Source organism: Asparagus officinalis, chromosome 3 (genome assembly GCF_001876935.1).
Source record: "Asparagus officinalis chromosome 3, Aspof.V1, whole genome shotgun sequence".
Classification (NCBI taxonomy): domain Eukaryota; kingdom Viridiplantae; phylum Streptophyta; class Magnoliopsida; order Asparagales; family Asparagaceae; genus Asparagus; species Asparagus officinalis.
In genome coordinates, this window is record NC_033796.1 from 111,864,201 (window position 1) to 111,882,295 (window position 18,095).

Sequence of the window (18,095 nt, forward strand, 5' to 3'; positions counted from 1 at the left end):
GGTGACGACGAATCCTAGGAATTTTCCGCTAGACATTCCAAGGAATGATTTAGTGGGGTTCATCTTCAAATGATGACTCCTCATGAGATCGAACATCGTCTTCAGGTCCTTGATGTGATCTTCTTTGTCGCGGCTTTTCACAACCAAATCATCAACGTAGCATTCGACTGTTTTCCTGAGATGTTCTTGGAAAATTTTAGTCATTGCTCGCTGGTATGTGGCGCCTGCATTCTTCAGACCGAATGGCATCACCGTGTAGCAAAAGACACCGAGAGGCGTTCTGAACGCTGTATGCTTCTCATCATCTGGGTGCATCTTGATTTGGTTATACCCTGAGAAACCATCCATAAAAGACATTCTCTCAAATCCGCATGTATTGTCGATAATGACATCTGTGATTGGGAGAGGAAAGTCATCTTTCGGACATGCCGTGTTCAGGTCTCTGAAGTCAATACAGATTCTGATTTTACCGTTCTTCTTCATAACTGGAACGATATTAGCTAACCAGTCTGGATGTTGTTCCTCTCGGATAAATCCTGATTCGATCAACTTCTTAACCTCTGCCTCAATGGCTTCCATAATCTGCGGACGAAACCGTCTTTGCTGTTGCTTGACAGGTTTGGCATCCGGCTTGATATCGAGGCGGTGCATTGCGACATTGGGGTCGAGCCCTGGCATGTCTTCATAATTCCATGCGAAGACGTCGATATATTCCCTGATGAGAGCAATCAATTCCTCCTTCTCATCTGGGGGAAGACTGTCGCTGATGAATATAGGCTTTGGGTTGGCCTCATCACCCATGTTAATCTGGACTATTTTATCTTCAGTGGGTGGTTCTCTTTGCTCGAACCTATCACCATACTGCATATTCAGATGGTGAACCCACGGGTCTTCCCATGTTGGCATTTGATCGTCGTCTTCCATTATGGACGGATAAGCTGTAGTCATGTTCGCCATTAGGGTTTTGAAAACTTCTCCCAGACTTGTATCGGAGTCCCACTCTGAAGCATCGGGAGAGTATCCCTTCTTGGCTTTGTTAGCAATTTGATCGATAATTTGCCAACCACATTCGTCATCTGATGAAACATAACCTAAGCCTCGCCCATATTTATAATAATCCTCAGGTTTACCTTTTGGTACATATACTGCTTTGGCTGGATTACGAGGACCTCGATCGAAGTATAAACCTTCTCCGAGTGTGAAATCGTACCCCTGCTTTTCCATGAGCTTGCGCGCTTCTGGACTATACTTGGATAGATGTCGACCAGGTTTGTCATCATCTTCGTCTTCACTTAGGAAATGATCTGGTAACGGAGAGCTTTTTCCTTTACCGTAAATCACTTCTTTAGCACCTCTTACTTTGTTCGGGATGACCATGGTTGTTCCGAAAGAATGCTGGAGGTGTTCCTTCGTTACATAGGATGATCGGATCGGCATATACAACTCAGGATTGTCGTACAGCTCTTTTATCACATCATCAAGAGACAAGGAGTACTCTAAATCATCTTTTATTGCAATATCGGCAAGTTGCCAGTTACAACCTCCATCTGACGATTGTTCATCGTCAAGATTGATTACAAAGGGTACAATGTCATTTAAAACAAAACCGCCATTGTAATCGAATCCGGCTTCAGAATCAGCTTCTTCTCCGCTGTCTGTGCCCTGGGCCGATGGTTCAGTATCGGATTCGTTACCATAAAGGAGAGAATCGGTGAAATAATTCTCATACCCCTTGAATGGTTGCTTATCCGCGACCACCGTCCTAACCTCATTGTCAGTGTCGACATACTTCAAACACTGATGGAGAGTAGAGGGAATTATCACATTACTATGGATCCAAGGCCGACCCAATAGTAAGTTGTACGAAGTCTCCGCATCGATCACATAACACGTGACTTCTGTCTTCAGATCTCCCATCTGGCACTTCACCCGGATCTTACCCAAGGGTCTTGACCCACTAGTGTTGAATCCATAAATAACAGTGCCTGTGGACGCCAACTTGCTTACTGGGATGCCGAGGAAATGCATCAATCGAAGCGGCATAATACTCACAGCAGAACCCGGATCCACTTGGATTCGGTTGACTTGGCTGGAGCCAATGTATCCGACGAAATATAACGGCCGATCGTGGTTCGAATTCTTCGTCTGCATATCTTCTTTGGTGAAAGTAATGCAGGGAAGGTTCTTAGTCGCTATGTTGCACTGTTGACTCAGCGGTTCTGGCTGTTCAGGTATCGGCTTGACTTGAGTCAGAAATACCTCTGCATTGGCCAAAGCTTCTTGTAGGGCCTCCCTGGTTTCTTTGGATAATCGCAGCAACTCATACAGCGTTATCCGTGCAGGAATGTTGGCTAATTGCGCCATAATGTCGAAGCTATGCGGAGTCTTCGAGCTTTCCGGTTTGTCTCTTCCAATTGGACGACTGAAACGAGACTGCTTCGGATTCTGTACCTCTTGGGGATTCTTCTCTTTTGGTTTATTCACCGGTTGTCGTAGAGCTTCTTTACCCGGTGTGGGACTTGCAATCACTCCCATCTCCGTGAGAGTTTTGGCTGGTCCCCGCTTGTTCACCCCCTGCTCACTAGGTGGCGGATAATTGTAGTGGTATTCATTTCCGCTCCGTGTCGCAAAAGCTTCTTGTTCTTCTTCAGAGAGCAGGAAAGTGGAGATTCTTTCGTCATCTTCCCCTGGGATAGCAGAGACTCCATAACAAGACTTCCCTTTTCCTTTAGACTTCCTCCCGGATGACGAACCGGCCCATTGTTCATCTCCAATCAGATCTGGATGAACCCAAAGGATTTCGCCATTTGGGGTTGTGTGCGGCACAAGTCCCTTTTGGCGCTGTCCGTGCGGATCGTCATTCACCGTCTTCATCCCGACTTTGGTGACGCGTTTTGGCTCGAACCAAGTTGTAGGCACCGACCCAAAACTGATTGACACTGCGTTGGCCCCCACATTCTTGGCTGGTTTCGGGGTTATGACTCCTACGTCGATTAACGCCTGGATCTTGTCCTTGAGGTGGTAGCATGATCTCGTAGGGTGGTGGACCGCTCTGTGGTACGCGCAGTACTTTGGATCCGTCACTTTGCTGGCCCCTTCTTGATCCACGATCGCCGGCAACTGGATCTTGTTGTTCTCCAACAGGTATTTGAAGATGCCGGGAACTTCATCATCCTTGAAGGAGTACACTTTAGGAAACCTCGGCTCCGCAGATTTCTGCTTCTGAGGCCGTTGTTGCCATTGTCCTCGAGATTGTTGGGGTGCTTGTTGCTGTGGCTGCTGTTGCTGTGGTTGCAATTGAAAGGTTTGATTAGCATCAACTGCATTAGCTTGTGCCTTACCTTTCCCCCGTGGGACGAAGTTTTGCTTTGGAACACTCGTCGCCGGTTGGCCTCTTTCCGCCTTCTTCCTCTTGAGGAATCGCTCAGCTTGCTCTCCCCGGACTTTCAAGTCCTTCCATGTATTGGATGGTGCTGTCCCCATTGCTTCTAGCACGTCCAACGCGAGGTTGTTGTGGCAGGTCTGGAGGATGAATTCCTCGGTGATCGGGTCCCGGCAATTCATCGCCTTGTTCCGGAATCTTTTGACGAAGGTATCGACTAACTCTCCGTCCTTCTGCTTCTCATCGAGCAACGATCCGATAGATATCTCGGTGTCGTCGTCGAAGAAGTTGGCCAGGAACTTGGTCTCCATGTCATCCCAGCTGTTTACGCTGCCTGGCTTGAGGCGGCGATACCAATCGAAGGCGGCTCCGCGAAGAGTGCCGACGAATGACCGCACCATCAGAGGCTCATTACCAGAGATCACCCCCAAATGCGATTTGAAGTAAATCAAATGCTGGGTAGGTGAACCCATCCCATTAAACGGCGTGAAGTTAATTAGATTAAACTTCGCCGGATATGGGATCGATTCCCATTCTCTTGGGTATGGGCAAGGAATGCCTGTTTTCTTCGTCTCTTGAGCGGAAATTAGTGTGTTGATTTTGCTCTCGAGGTTCTTGATCTTCAGGTTTTCGCCGGTTTCTTCGCCAGCATTCTCATTACCACCCCCTGCGTTGACGGGAGGATCATTGGTGTTACGAGCATTTGTATCCTCATCTTCCACATTAATCGGGTTACGATGATTCTGCTCGCCTTGTTGGTTCGCCAATGCTTGGATCTGTTGGTCATGCATTTCTCTCATCTGCTGCATGGCCATCTCCATCTCAAATTTGAAACTTTCTTTCTGCTTAGCCAAAGCGTCTTCAAGCATCTTGGCCATCTGCTCCGCACTTATCATCAGGGCCTCGCGGGGTTGTCCCTCGCTGGATACTGTATTATCTGATGCCACCGCGGAGCGCAAGCAAGCCCAGATTGAGCTAATGGTTCCTTTAATTCTGCCAACACGAATTCTATCATTCGTGCCCATCATCCTGTCTTGGAGGAATGAACCCATCCAGGAGCTCGAAATACTGCAGTCGGGAATTCTCCTTTGGCAGCCAAAAACCGTCACATGAAAGTGTTAGCTGGACTAGCTGTTTCTCCCAAAGGATATCCTCGTGAGAATAAGTAGGGTTCCAAAGCCGACACTTGTCGATTATATCCAGCGGTATTCACACCCTTGTGAGTCAGAACCCCAACAGCTACCCCATCCTGCTCTCTCACCAAGTCCCAGTTCATGTGACGGGGAACGGAAGCACATTGGTAGTAGGAGATGGGAAACATCCTGTGCATGTCAGGGAGGAAGAAGCGACGATCACCGATCTGCCTAAGCCATTTGTAGTGACCGCCGTGCATGATCCCTTTTGAAATACTGACACGATCTCCAAATAAGAAAGCTGGCTTGGTGAGTTTCTTGCGAGACCCAGTCTCAAACTTAGCGTCCGTAACTAAAACTCTGAGTACATCAGTATTTGGATCTGAGATCAGAGTGACGCGATCTTTGTCGGTGTCCTGGAATATTGGAAGTTCTTGACGCAGATTGAATTGCATATTAGAGTCCACACCTCCCTCATGCCCGAAGTGGTGACGAAGATTGAGAGGTTCACGGGTGTAAGGCACTGCAAAAGAAAGAAAATTATCAGTTCAAATCTGACGTTAATTTTCATCAACGCAAGAGATCAAACTCTGCGTTAAGCTTTGAACGCACAGTTCAGACCTGGCGTTAATTTTCATCAACGCAAGGGTTAAACTCTGCGTTAAGTTTTGAACGCACAGTTCAAACCTGGCGTTAATTTTCATCAACGCAAGGGTTAAACTCTGCGTTAAGTTTTGAACGCACAGTTCAAACCTGGCGTTAATTTTCATCAACGCAAGGGTTAAACTCTGCGTTAAGTTTTGAACGCACAGTTCAAACCTGGCGTTAATTTTCATCAACGCAAGGGTTAAACTCTGCGTTAAGTTTTGAACGCACAGTTCAAACCTGGCGTTAATTTTCATCAACGCAAGGGTTAAACTCTGCGTTAAGTTTTGAACGCACAGTTCAAACCTGGCGTTAATTTTCATCAACGCAAGGGTTAAACTCTGCGTTAAGTTTTGAACGCACAGTTCAAACCTGGCGTTAATTTTCATCAACGCAAGGGTTAAACTCTGCGTTAAGTTTTGAACGCACAGTTCAAGCCTGGCGTTAGAATTTAATAAACGCAAGGGTCAGGCCCCTGACGTTTCGAATTCAAAACGCAGAATATTAACTCTGCGTTCAAAAAATAGAACGAGTCTTCTTCCTCATTTGCAAGAACCCATCTAGGGTTTTCTCAAATAACTTGCCGAAGCAAGTTTGGCGGCAGCACATCTAGGGTTTTAAAGAATTCGCCGAAGCGAGTTCGACGGCCACGAATGGCAGCACTTACCACCGACCGGTGGAGCCGGAGGCGGCGGCGCTGCTGCAGCCGGAGGCGGCGGCGCAGCTGCAGCGGGAGATCTGGGGCGAGGAGCAGCCTTCTTCTTGGAACCCATGGAGGAGAAGACGAACAGGATCACCGGAGTTGGAAACGAAGAGGCTTCGTTAAAAATCTCTCGAAGAAGAAGAAGGAAAAAGTCGGGTGACTTTTGATTTGACCTTTGGCGGTCTATTTATAGACAGCCATGAGCTGTCAAATCGGGTCGGGATTCAAGAATTCCGCTAAACACGGCCTGTGCGCCTGTGTTGCTTGAGCTTCCGAACGCAGAACTTGGCCCTGCGTTATATCGATGTATCACAAAGAAACATACTTGTGCGTCTGCAAGAGTTAAACCTTTGAACGCAGAGCTGTAACCTGCGTTTCAGTTCGATAACGCAAGAAATCCATCTGCGCGTCATGATTCAAGCAGATAATTCCCTCTCTGTTTAAAACCAAGGCATGGTTTCAGATAAATAGAGGGAGGTTAATGTCAGCCATCAAGGTGACTAAAACCAAGAAGAAACAGATGACTCCACTGAAGAGTCCATTGGATGAGTATAATTAAATTACAATCAGCCGAGTTTGAAAATGTCTTCTAAATTTTGGGATCCAAAGTATTCCGAAAATTCGTCCCAGTCAACCGCGAACTTTCGAAAACTTTGGAGGGGGTTCTGTAGGCTGTCTAAAAATCACAATGGATAGCTGATCCAAACAAGTCCTGACAATAGGAGTTACAATCAGACGACTCCCCAATCACTGCATTCGCAACTCTGCCACCGCTATAAACACGGCCTCATCTCCGAGAAATAAAAGGTTGGACTTAGCTGGTGAGTTGCTGGGTAGAGAGCTGTGGGCAAATATTCGTCCAGAAGACACTATGGATGTTGATTCCCGTCAAGCTCCAACAATGAGAGCTACAATCAAATAGCTTTCACGCCGACGATCGAAAACGACAAATAGGAGACTTTTCACACGGATCGAGAAGAGTTACAATTCGACGACACTTCCGACAGCTGATGAAAACTCTGTTCAGTGGCCTTCACAACCAACAGTGAGAGTTACAATCTGACGACTCTCATATCCTATAACAGGCAAAGATCAATAAACAATAGCCTTTGTAATGTTATAGTGGACGAGGTTATAAGCCAACAAGTTCTCCCAAACGCAGAAATTCATTTCTGCGTTTCTCAAACGCACACAATCTGTGCGTTCATCAACAGACATCGAACTCTGAACGCAGAGTTAAATCACGAAACGCACCCATAACGTGCGTTATTCAACAGACTCAGCTATGTCCCGAACTCTGAACGCAGAATTAAATTTCAACGCACCAGCAGCCTGTGCGTTTCCAAGTTCAGAACACACGAGGCCCGTGCGTCTCAAATCCCTAACAGAGATTTAACTCTGCGTCCCAAACCTTGGGCGCAGAGTTAAAGCCCAGAACGCCAATTGAGGCGTTTTGACTTGTTCAAACGCAAGCTGAACGGCCTCATAACCGTTTATCCCACGTTCTGAGGGATTCTCGCCCACAAAGGAGCGGAAATAGGGGTTGGTTGCACTCCACATCACCCTATAAATAACCAACTTACTCAACTGAGTAAGGGGTTGGCGGGTTGAGAGGTTGATCAATCGGTTTCTGAGATAAAAAACCGCAAAGAGTTGAGGGGAGCGGGGATCAAAACCACCCAAGGTCAACAAATCTCGGCAGTTGAGTAATCGGAAGGAAGAGATCTTCGGGGGATCAAGGAACTGATCAACGATCAGTTAATCAAATCCCGAAGGATCCTTTCATCAAAGGTATCATCCACTTGGCAATTAACCGAATTTTCGGTTCCAACAACTCTGTTTTAGAGTTTTAACTCATTCTGAGTTCTTAAACTCGTTAAGAGTTTTTAATTAGCTTGTAACGCAAGTTAATCACATCAAACCAGACATTCGGTTTTCAACAACTCTTATCAGAGTTCTTAACTCGTTCAGAGTTCTTCAACACTCGTCAAGAGTTCTAAACCGAAGTCATCAAACACTTCAGTTATTCCAGTGAAGAAGGACGGTCGGATCGTCAACGGAGAGCAAGTTCGACGCGATCAATCGAAGGAAGCACTCCATCGCTACCAAGAAGAACCCAGTCTTAAACAAAGGAGAGAATCAAATCCATTCTCTTCTATTGATTTTGAGGGAATACAAGTCAAATTTTCTTTCATTGTCTTTTTACTACAAATTTCCAACAAACACCCTTCTCGTCACTAAGCAGAAGAAGAGGGAGCCCGTGAAAGCCTTCGTCAAGAGGTTCCGAAGCATGACTTTTCGATGTTCGTCGGGTATGACACAGTCTACCTTAGTGGAGATCTATCAACACAACTTGTAGACCAACCTTCTAGCACAAATGAGGGTTGCAGAATATCGTTTCTGGAGATAACTAATCTCTCAAGGCGAAGATGCTTAAAAAATTATTATCAGGGTCAAAGCCAAAGAACAAAGTAAGCAAAATTAACTTGAGCAATGGGACCAAGCCCAATCTTCTCAGTTAGAAGGGAAAGATACTACGACCACTAAAATCAATCCTCTTTAATAGGATGTCAGGTCCACAAAATTATCACGTTAACAGTCACCTCTAATAGTCCATCAACTTACCAATCCTCTTCAATAGGATGACAGGTCCACAAAATTATCACGTTAACAGTCACCTCTGATAGTCCATCAACTTATCAATCTTCTTTAATAGGATGGTAGGTTCACAAAACTATCACGTTAACAGTTACCTCTGATAGTTCATCAACCTATCAATCATCTTCAATAGGATTACGGGTCCACAAAGCTATCACGTTAACAGTTACCTCTGATAGCCAAACTCTTCAGGTAACAGCCTGTTGTGTGACTTACCTCTATTCCAATCATAGTCGTTATACTCCACTGTCACTGAACGACTTGACGGATAGTGGCCTACTAGGCGATGTGCCCTGTCTACCTTCTTTTTTCCCTATTTACTTGTTCAAAACTGGGGGTTGGTTTATTTGTGGTCCACTGGATTATGAGTAATAAATTTTCTAAGTTGTCATGTTCAATAGAATACCTCTGGCAATCAACTTATTAATCCTTTTCAATAGGATGGTAAATCCACAAAGTTGCTCCGATCGAAATAAATTCTTGTCATGTTAATATTATACCTCTGACAATCAACTTATCGACTCTCTCTAATAGAGCGATAGGTCCTCAAAGTTGCTCCGATCGTAACGCATTCCTGTCATGTTAATATTACATATCTGACAATCCACTTATCAATTCTCTTCAATATGATGATAAGTCCTCAAAGTTACTCTGATCGCAACACATTCCTGTCATGTTAATATTACATCTCTGACAATCAACTTATCGACTCTCTTCAATAGAGCGATAAGTCCACAAAATTATCCGATCATAATAAATTCCTATCATGTTAATATTATACCTCTGATAATCAACTTATCGACTCTCTTCAATAGAGCGATAGGTCCTCAAAGTTACTCTGATCACAATACTTTCCTGTCATGTTAATATTACACCTCTGACAATCAACTTATCGATTCTCTTCAATAGAGTAATAGGTCCGTAAAGTTGCTCCGATTGCAAAACATTCCTGTCATGTTAATATTACACCTCTGACAATCAACTTATCGACTCTCTTCAATAGAGCGATAGGTCCTCAAAGTTGCTCCGATCGCAACACATTCCTGTCATGTTAATATTATACCTCCAACAATCAACTTATCGACTCTCTTCAATTACCTCTGACAATCAACTTATCGACTCTCTTCAATAGAGCGATAAGTCCTCAAAGTTGCTCCAATCGTAACAAATTTCTGTCATGTTAATATCACACCTCTGAAAACCAATCCTTTCATCACGTTAATATTACACATCTGATAGCGTCATATTAACATTACACCTCTGACGACCAAATCAACTTATTGACTCTCTTCAATAGAGTGATAGGCCCATAAAATACTGTTAGGTTAACATTACACCTCTAACAGTTAAGCCCCTAATGAACTTGCTAATCCTTTTTTAATAAGAATAACAAGTTTTTATTATAAAATCTCCAGCGAATTAAAGATTTTCTAGAGTTATCCTGGTGATAATGAAGAAAATTTTTGAATTTACCCTAAGTGAAAATCCATGCCAAGTTAATACTATACTTCTGACACTTCTAACTTTTTTTCCAGTGTTTCAAGTGAAAACATAACACAGGAAGAAACAGCGAAAAAACCTATGTATTCAATATCATAGCAGGTTATTATTAATAACACCAGAATTCATGTCTTACACGCATGAGAGACTTTATCTTGATTCCTAATTAAAGATAAGTCTGCATCTAACACATGCTGTCGGGTGACCTATTCCCGCAATAATGACGAAGTCTACGTATTCAACATCGTAGCATCAAAAATCCATGTTTTTCACTCATGTGGGACTTTATCTCGATCCCTAATCAAAGATAAGCCAACGCCTAACACGCGTTGCCGGGTAGTCTATTCCCGTAAAATTGACAAAACTTATGTATTCGGCATCATAACACTAAGTCTAAAAGAGATTATTCTTTTAGCACAACGTTCCATGTGGAACAGACTTAGACAATCCACATGCTAACCCGACTCAAACGGTAGTCGGTAAATGCTTATCAAATCCGTTGATGGCTGAAGTTTGCCAAAAATCCTATGAATATTTACGAGCCCATCAGCTGAATGGATGTGAGCCGTGACGTGACGTTTGAGAGCTTCTGCTCATGAGTAGCTTCTACCGTCGCTACAGTTTCTCTTCGAAGCTCATCCTCACATAGGTCATGTGTGGAAAATCCCTTCAACCAAGATGCCTTCAAAGCGGGTGCAGAGAATAACTCTTTTATGATAAGGAATCAACAGCTCCAAGATCAGAGTTGAGATCCAAAGTATTTCGAAAATTCATCCCAGTCAACCGTAAACTTTCAAAAACTTTAGGGGGGTTTTGTAGTCTGTCTAAAAAATTATTATAGATAGCTGATCCCCATCAAACACCGATGATGAAAATTATAATTTGACGGCTTACAAAAGGCTACAATTTAAAAACTTTCGCGTAGATCGATGAAGGTTACAATCTGACGACCTTCACAATAACCGATGAAAGCTCTAATTCAACAGCCTTCATAATCAATATCAATAGTTATAATCTGATGACTCTCATATTTTTAAGGAGTCAAGACGAAGGTTACAAGATGACGATCTTTGTAACGCTCTAGCAAAAGAGACTACAAATTAACAGTTTCTTCAAATCAAAGCGTAGATATCTCTCAAACCGTAAGGAATTCGGCGAAACGGACGAGAGCAAACTGAACCCTTTAGGTCAATTTGGTCGGCTTCGTCTCATCGAGATAGTCAATTTTTATATATAATTTATCCAATTCTGACTTACGGTTTGAAAGTTATGACTTATTCTTCGCAGCAAGTTATGTTCTAAAGTCTGTCTACAAGACTGGACTTTGTATGAATATTGGACTTCGCCTGAGGCTCGCCTCTGCGTTTCAAAGTCAAAACGACGTAACCACTGCGTAATCTAGCTGCAAACGCAGCTCAAACGCAGCCGCAAACGCAGCTCAAATCTAGCTGCTAACGCAGCTTCCAGATGCTGCCAACGCAGCTTCCAGACGCTACCAACGTAGCTTCCAGATGCTGCAAACGCAGAATTTGTGCCTAGCAACACAGGACCTGCGTTTGACTCGTTCAAACAAGAGTTGAACGGTTCCAGAAACCATTTTCTTCCCACGATTTGAGGGATTTTCGCCCCACTTAGGAGCGGATTAAGGGGGCGGTTACACCCATTAATATCCTATAAATAGCTGAAATTTTAACTTAATTGAGGACGAGTTCTTTAGAGGGGAATTTCTAGAGAATTAATATCGGCAATTATGTCTTGGAGCATCTTCGGATCTTGGAGGGACTGGAGCATCATCAAGAGCCATTCTGGGAGCTTCTTATTGGCTTGTGGATTATTTTTGTCTAATTAAAAAGGATTAATTTCTTTTTCTTGGATCAACTCTTTCATAGAGTTTCAAACTCGCACTCAGTTCTTAAACTCGTTAAGAGTTATTCTTAAACTTGCCACGCAAGTTCTCCTCAATGTTAATCAAGAGGAAAATATTGTGTTCCAATGAGGTAAAGCATTCGGATCGTCAATGGAAAGCAAGCTCAACACGAACATCGAGGGAGGCATTCCATCGATACGAAGAAGGACCTAAGTTAAACAAAGGGAAAGGTCTCCGTCGATCTTTCTCTCTTTTGTAAATCGGGAAGCCAATTGAGAGGAATTGTAATTTCTTTTTCTAAATTTATTAGAGAGAGATTGCATTGAGAAAATTATAATTTTTTTTTGCTGAGTTGTGACGCCCCAGGGTTCACACAAGGCTGCAGTCCCAGGTGAAACCCGGATTGTCAAACATGCCAAGCACCAAACACCATGCTACGACATGTTTCACCATCACATTCATTATCTCTCTAGTGGAAACAATAAATAGATGATGGTACAAACAGACAAAAAAGAAATAAAACAACACTAGATAAACACAGAGGAAGCATAAAAATATCAATAATGAGCCCCACTGGAATAAGATAAACATATCTCTGAGTCTGAACTAAATCTCAAATACAATGAGTCAAAAAGAAAACAGAGTCTTACAATAGCTCTTAACTCTATGAAATAAAATACTAAACTGGAGTCTGAAAGTAATCAACTACATGTGGAGTTCTGAAATGACTACAAAACATAATAAATAGCTAAACGGACAACTAAGATGTCCCATCAACCTGCGACCCTCCGTGCGCTGGACTCGCTACCTGAAAGAGGAGAAACAACGAGCGTCAAAGCGCTAATAAGTTGATGTCTTGCTTCAACCTTTTTAGCATGAAAAGACATAATCTGTATACATATAATACAAAAGAATTGTCTTTTATACATAACCTATTCGTTTAGGCTCTATAAAACATGTTTAAATCCCTTTAAAAACATTTAGAAAACTAGGAGGGGGATTAGTAGAGATGATACTCGCCTTGGGTTGTAGGAAAACGTGTTAGAAGCAAGGTTGAAGAAAACTCCACTCCAAAAGCCAAGAATCACCCGAAAAATCCACTTGAAAGCCTTCAATCTTCTCCAAGAAATCAAACTAGGGTTTGGGGGTTTTGGTGGCTGTTAGGGTTCTTAGGAAAACTGAGAAAATCATGAAAAACTCTCCAGATTTTTTACAGGTTGTGTTCTCGTCGTGTTTTCGTGATACAAACATGATAAAAACTTCATGAAACTTGCATACAAGCATGGTACAGCAGATAGAATTATCTGGAAACAAATCAACATATATAAATCATGATTTTATGCATTAGATTTACATTCAAAACCCTAAAACATGCATAAAAGCTCAAAACAACAAATCAAACTTCCTTCTTTAATTTAACAACATTTTAAAATCATCATCATCAGATCTAAAACACATCTGTAAAAACGTTCTCAACCTTTTTAGCATGAAAAGACCTAATCTTTATACATATAATACAAAAGAATTGTCTTTTATACATAATCTATTCGTTTAGGCTCTATAAAACATGTTTAAATCCCTTTAAAAACGTTTAGAAACTAGGAGGGGGATTAGTAGAGATGATACTCGCCTTGGGTTGTAGGAAAACGTGTTAGAAGCAAGGTTGAAGAAAACTCCACTCCAAAAGCCAAGAATCACCCGAAAAATCCACTTGAAAGCCTTCAATCTTCTCCAAGAAATCAAACTAGGGTTTGGGGGTTTTGGTGGTTGTTAGGGTTCTTAGGAAAACTGAGAAAATCATAAAAAACTCTTATATATATCAGGGTAAAATGAATATGGGTTTAGAAATACGAATCCAACTCAAAACAGGAAGAAAACAATCTGCAGGTCTCGCGGTCGACCGTGGCGGTCGACCGGGCTGCGGTCGACCGTGGCGGTCAACCGGACTGGGATTTCCCAGTTTCTCAAGAGTTGGCCATATGTGCATGTTTCACAACTTCTATCTCTCATGTATGAACTCGTTCATACTCAAATCACGTGGTATTATACTCATATACCATTTATTGATATTTATCATACTAAATATCCACATATCATAATTTATCACACCTAAACTTTATTATTCAAAAATTATCGGGGTTTTACATGAGTCTATTAGAGAGAATAATACAAATTCAATTCTCCATTTTCTTCTTTTAATTTTCCCAACAAACAATAATATATATCATCAACATATAAAAATAATATAGAAAACTTGCTTCTATTGTTCAAAACATACACACAACTGTCTAATCTATTTGCAACGAAACCAAATTGAACAATGTTGGGTCCTTTTGTTTTAATGATGATTAACAAACAAATTACAACTAATATTTTTTGTCTAGTGTTTGTGTTTTATATTTATTCTAGGCAAATAATATGTTGGAGGATGGATGGAATCGAGCATTCACGATCAAATCCAATGGAGGTTGGTGGAATCGTGGAGTGAAGCAATACAATTCAAGTTGAAGATCCAAGTTTAAGCTTCATCCGCAAGTTTACCAAGAAGAGATTCATTGAAGATCACAAGCTTGGGTAATTTAGTTTAGGTTTATACTTGTGTGTAGATACTTTAAGCTCATATTAATCACACACACATATTTGTTGATTTTATCAAAATATAGGTGTTTTTGATAAAATATTGTTTTATTAGTTTATAGACTTCAATATCAGTTTATATATATTTTATTAAGTCTATAAAATCAGTACATGCTCTACTTCTATTATCAATGCCTCTATGCCTAATGATGAGTTGAGTGCATTAGAAATATTGTTTTAATCATTACATGCTCTACTTGTGTGTAGAGTGCATTAGAAATAAATTTGATTCTTTTAAGAATACCCATACATGCTCTACTTCTATTATCAATGCCTCTATGCCTAATGATGAGTTGAAAAACATTAAACATCGCATTTCATCTTTAGATTCAACTCTTAACACATGCATTGATAACTATAAGAAACTTATGGACAAGTGTGCTAAATCTAGTGCTACAAAATCACCTACACACTATGCACACTTGTATAGCAAAGTTTACAAATACTCTATTTGCGGCCGAAAATGCCATTTATCTAAATTTTGCTATGATGCATATAAACATAAAAATATTAATGCTCCTTGTGCATCTCATAATGTTTCTTCATCATCACACACACATGCTCATGCACATATTATAAATCATAAGCATGTTCATGTGTATCATTGTGATTTTTGTGGTAGAGTTGGTCACTTAATTCGCTAGGTTTTGTTTTGATTTGTGAAAAGTTTCTAAATCGTAAAATATTTTAAGTGGACCAACCTTGTTTAAAAATGTTTCTTATTTGCAAAATAAATTTATAAGATCATCTATTTTTGCAAATGAATCCCGTGCACAAGTTTATGGTCAACAAAATCAAATGGGCCTCTTTCATTGTACTTATTACAATCGGAAAGGTTATTTATATAATTTTTGTTATGACTGTGTCCGTGCACCACATGCGCCCAAGAGGGTTCATAACCCTAGGGCTTTGAGCTTGAATGATAGGGGTCATGTCCCTAACCAATACGGCACCAAGAATGCTTGGGTGCCAAAATCTTTTTAAACCAAAAACTTTATTATTTTTTATTTTTCATGTCTTGGTTTTGAAAAATGTTTTTGAAATTTCTTTTTTTAACATGAAAACAATTTCTCTTTGATTAATTTTTTGTTTTCATGATTATTAGTTTCAGTTTTGTTGAGAGGTTTGTGTTTTGAGCAACCCCCAGGTTTATTGAGTGTTTATTTCCCAAATTATGTTTACCAGGTACTAAAATGTCTATATGGGTTGAAACAAGCTCAAAAGCTTGATTTGGTTACCTCTCTTGCTTTTTGTCAAATATGACAAAATTTGATATTGGTTTGGTCTCATATGACTTAAATTTTGATTTATGATTTCATTTGTGTGATTTGTTTTCATTTAATTTTTTTTTCCTTTCATGATTCTCATGTTGTCTTTCCTTTGATTTCATAAATCTATTTTTTACATTGTTTTTATGTTTGAGTAACGAGACACTATTTTCATAATGACATATTTAATTGTGTTCTCATTGCCTTTTTTAAATATGAGTGATATTTAGCATGTTTATGCTTGCTCATATGTTTGCCTTGGTCCTAATTGCATATACTCCATATGGCATTTTGATAGGGGGAGCAATCCCTATATTTGTTTTATACTCACCGTGCTTATTTGTAGGGGGAGCTTACGCTCTCTTCATTCTTTTATTTTTCCCTTTTTGATGTTGTCAATGGGGAGAAATATTATGAGTATATCTTATTTTGGTTATATGCATGATAATTCTAATTTACATATTAATTTTCTTTCATGCATATATCTTTTTTTTTGTAAATTATTTATCATCATAAAAAAGGGGGAGATTGTTAGATCCTTTTATTTTGATGATGATTAACAAATAATTTACAACTAATGTTATTTGTCTAGTGTTTGTATTTTATATTTATTCTAGGCAAACAATATGTTAGAGGATGGATGGAATCGAGCATTCACGATCAAATCCAATAGAGGTTGGCGAAATCGTGGAGTGAAGCAATACAATTCAAGTTGAAGATCCAAGTTCAAGCTTCATCCGTAAGTTTACCAAAAAGAGCTTCATTAAAGATCACAAGCTTGGGTAATTTAGTTTTAGGTTTATACTTGTGTGTAGATACTTTAAGCTCATATTAATCACACACGCGTATTTGTTGATTTTATTAAAATATAGGTGTTTTTGATAAAATATTATTTTATTAGTTTATATACTTTAATATTAATTTATACATATTTTATTAAGTCTATAAAATCAGTTTATAGAGTTTCAAAACATGGTTTAATCAAAATGTCAAAACAAGTGTGTTTACATTTACATGTTTTGGACTATTTTGAAAAATAAAGAGTTTTCTCATTTGGTAGGTGATTTTTAAAAACCAGTTCTTGTAATATGTGTATTATCATGTTTACAATCATTTCCCAAAGTTTTATATTTTTATGATTTTATTTGCTATTTTTAAAAGAGGATTGAAAATCAGATTTTCTGTTTTAATCAGGCTGATACAGTGTTATCAGTCGACTGATGAATGTGTTCAGTCGACTAAAGAAAGTGCCTGGAATAACAAAAAGTTTCTGTTTTATTTTGGTCGACTGACCAGTCGACTGATAATGTCTGTTAGTCGACTGATGAGCTGGAAAACGCCTCTAACGCTCAGCTCATCAGTCGACTGATGAAAGCTGTTAGTTGACTGATGTTGTAACGGCTAGTTTTTTTTAGCCTGTTCAAGTTTTGGTTTTTTGGTCTTTTTGCTTTGTTTTTCTTGTGTTTTGGGGTCTCTATAAATACCCCTCATACCTCAGACCAAAAATTACCAAGAAAATTATTTATACAAGTTTACAAAAAGTTTAACAAGGGTTTAAGTTTGTTTTAGTTTTGGTTTTTGGTTTGTGAAGCAATTTTCACAAGAGCAAAGAGGAGATCATCCTTTGATGTTTGAGCATTCACTCTTCTCCCTCTCTTGTTATCTATAGAGAAGTTTCCTTAAACTCAATTCTAGCTATTTATTATTTTGATTCTAATTTCCATAAGCTAGATTTTATTATTGAGTTTAATTGTTTTATTAATATTCTTTGTTCACACACAACTTATTGAGCTTTAGTATTTTTATACATTGTATAATTGGGGTTGTGGGTTAGTGACTTAGAGTGTGAGCTTATATTGTGTTCTCATCCATATTAGAGAACAAACATTTGTTGTATCGAGCGTTAATTGTGAGGTTTACTTTGTATTACACTAGTACACTAAGAGGAGTGTGTGGTGAGAGACGGGGTCGTCCCAAGAGAAGTGAGATAGGTGGTAATGCTTAGAGAGAGGTTTTAATTCCTAACACTTGAGGGAAACACGATTTAGAGACCAACACTTGAGATGGTAGTTAATGTGTTTACATTATAAGTGATTGTAAAGTTTTCGGTAAACTAGAAAACCGTATTGTGAGGTATAAACATTGTTCGGGTGAGCGTTGAAAACCCGGTTGTGATAGTGAAGATCTCCTCGAGGTGAGGAGCGGAGACGTAGGTCGTGGGGACCAAACTCCGTGATCATATTGTTTGTTTGTGTTAGTCATTGGCGTTCTTTTATATTCGTGCTTATCATTTATATCGCAT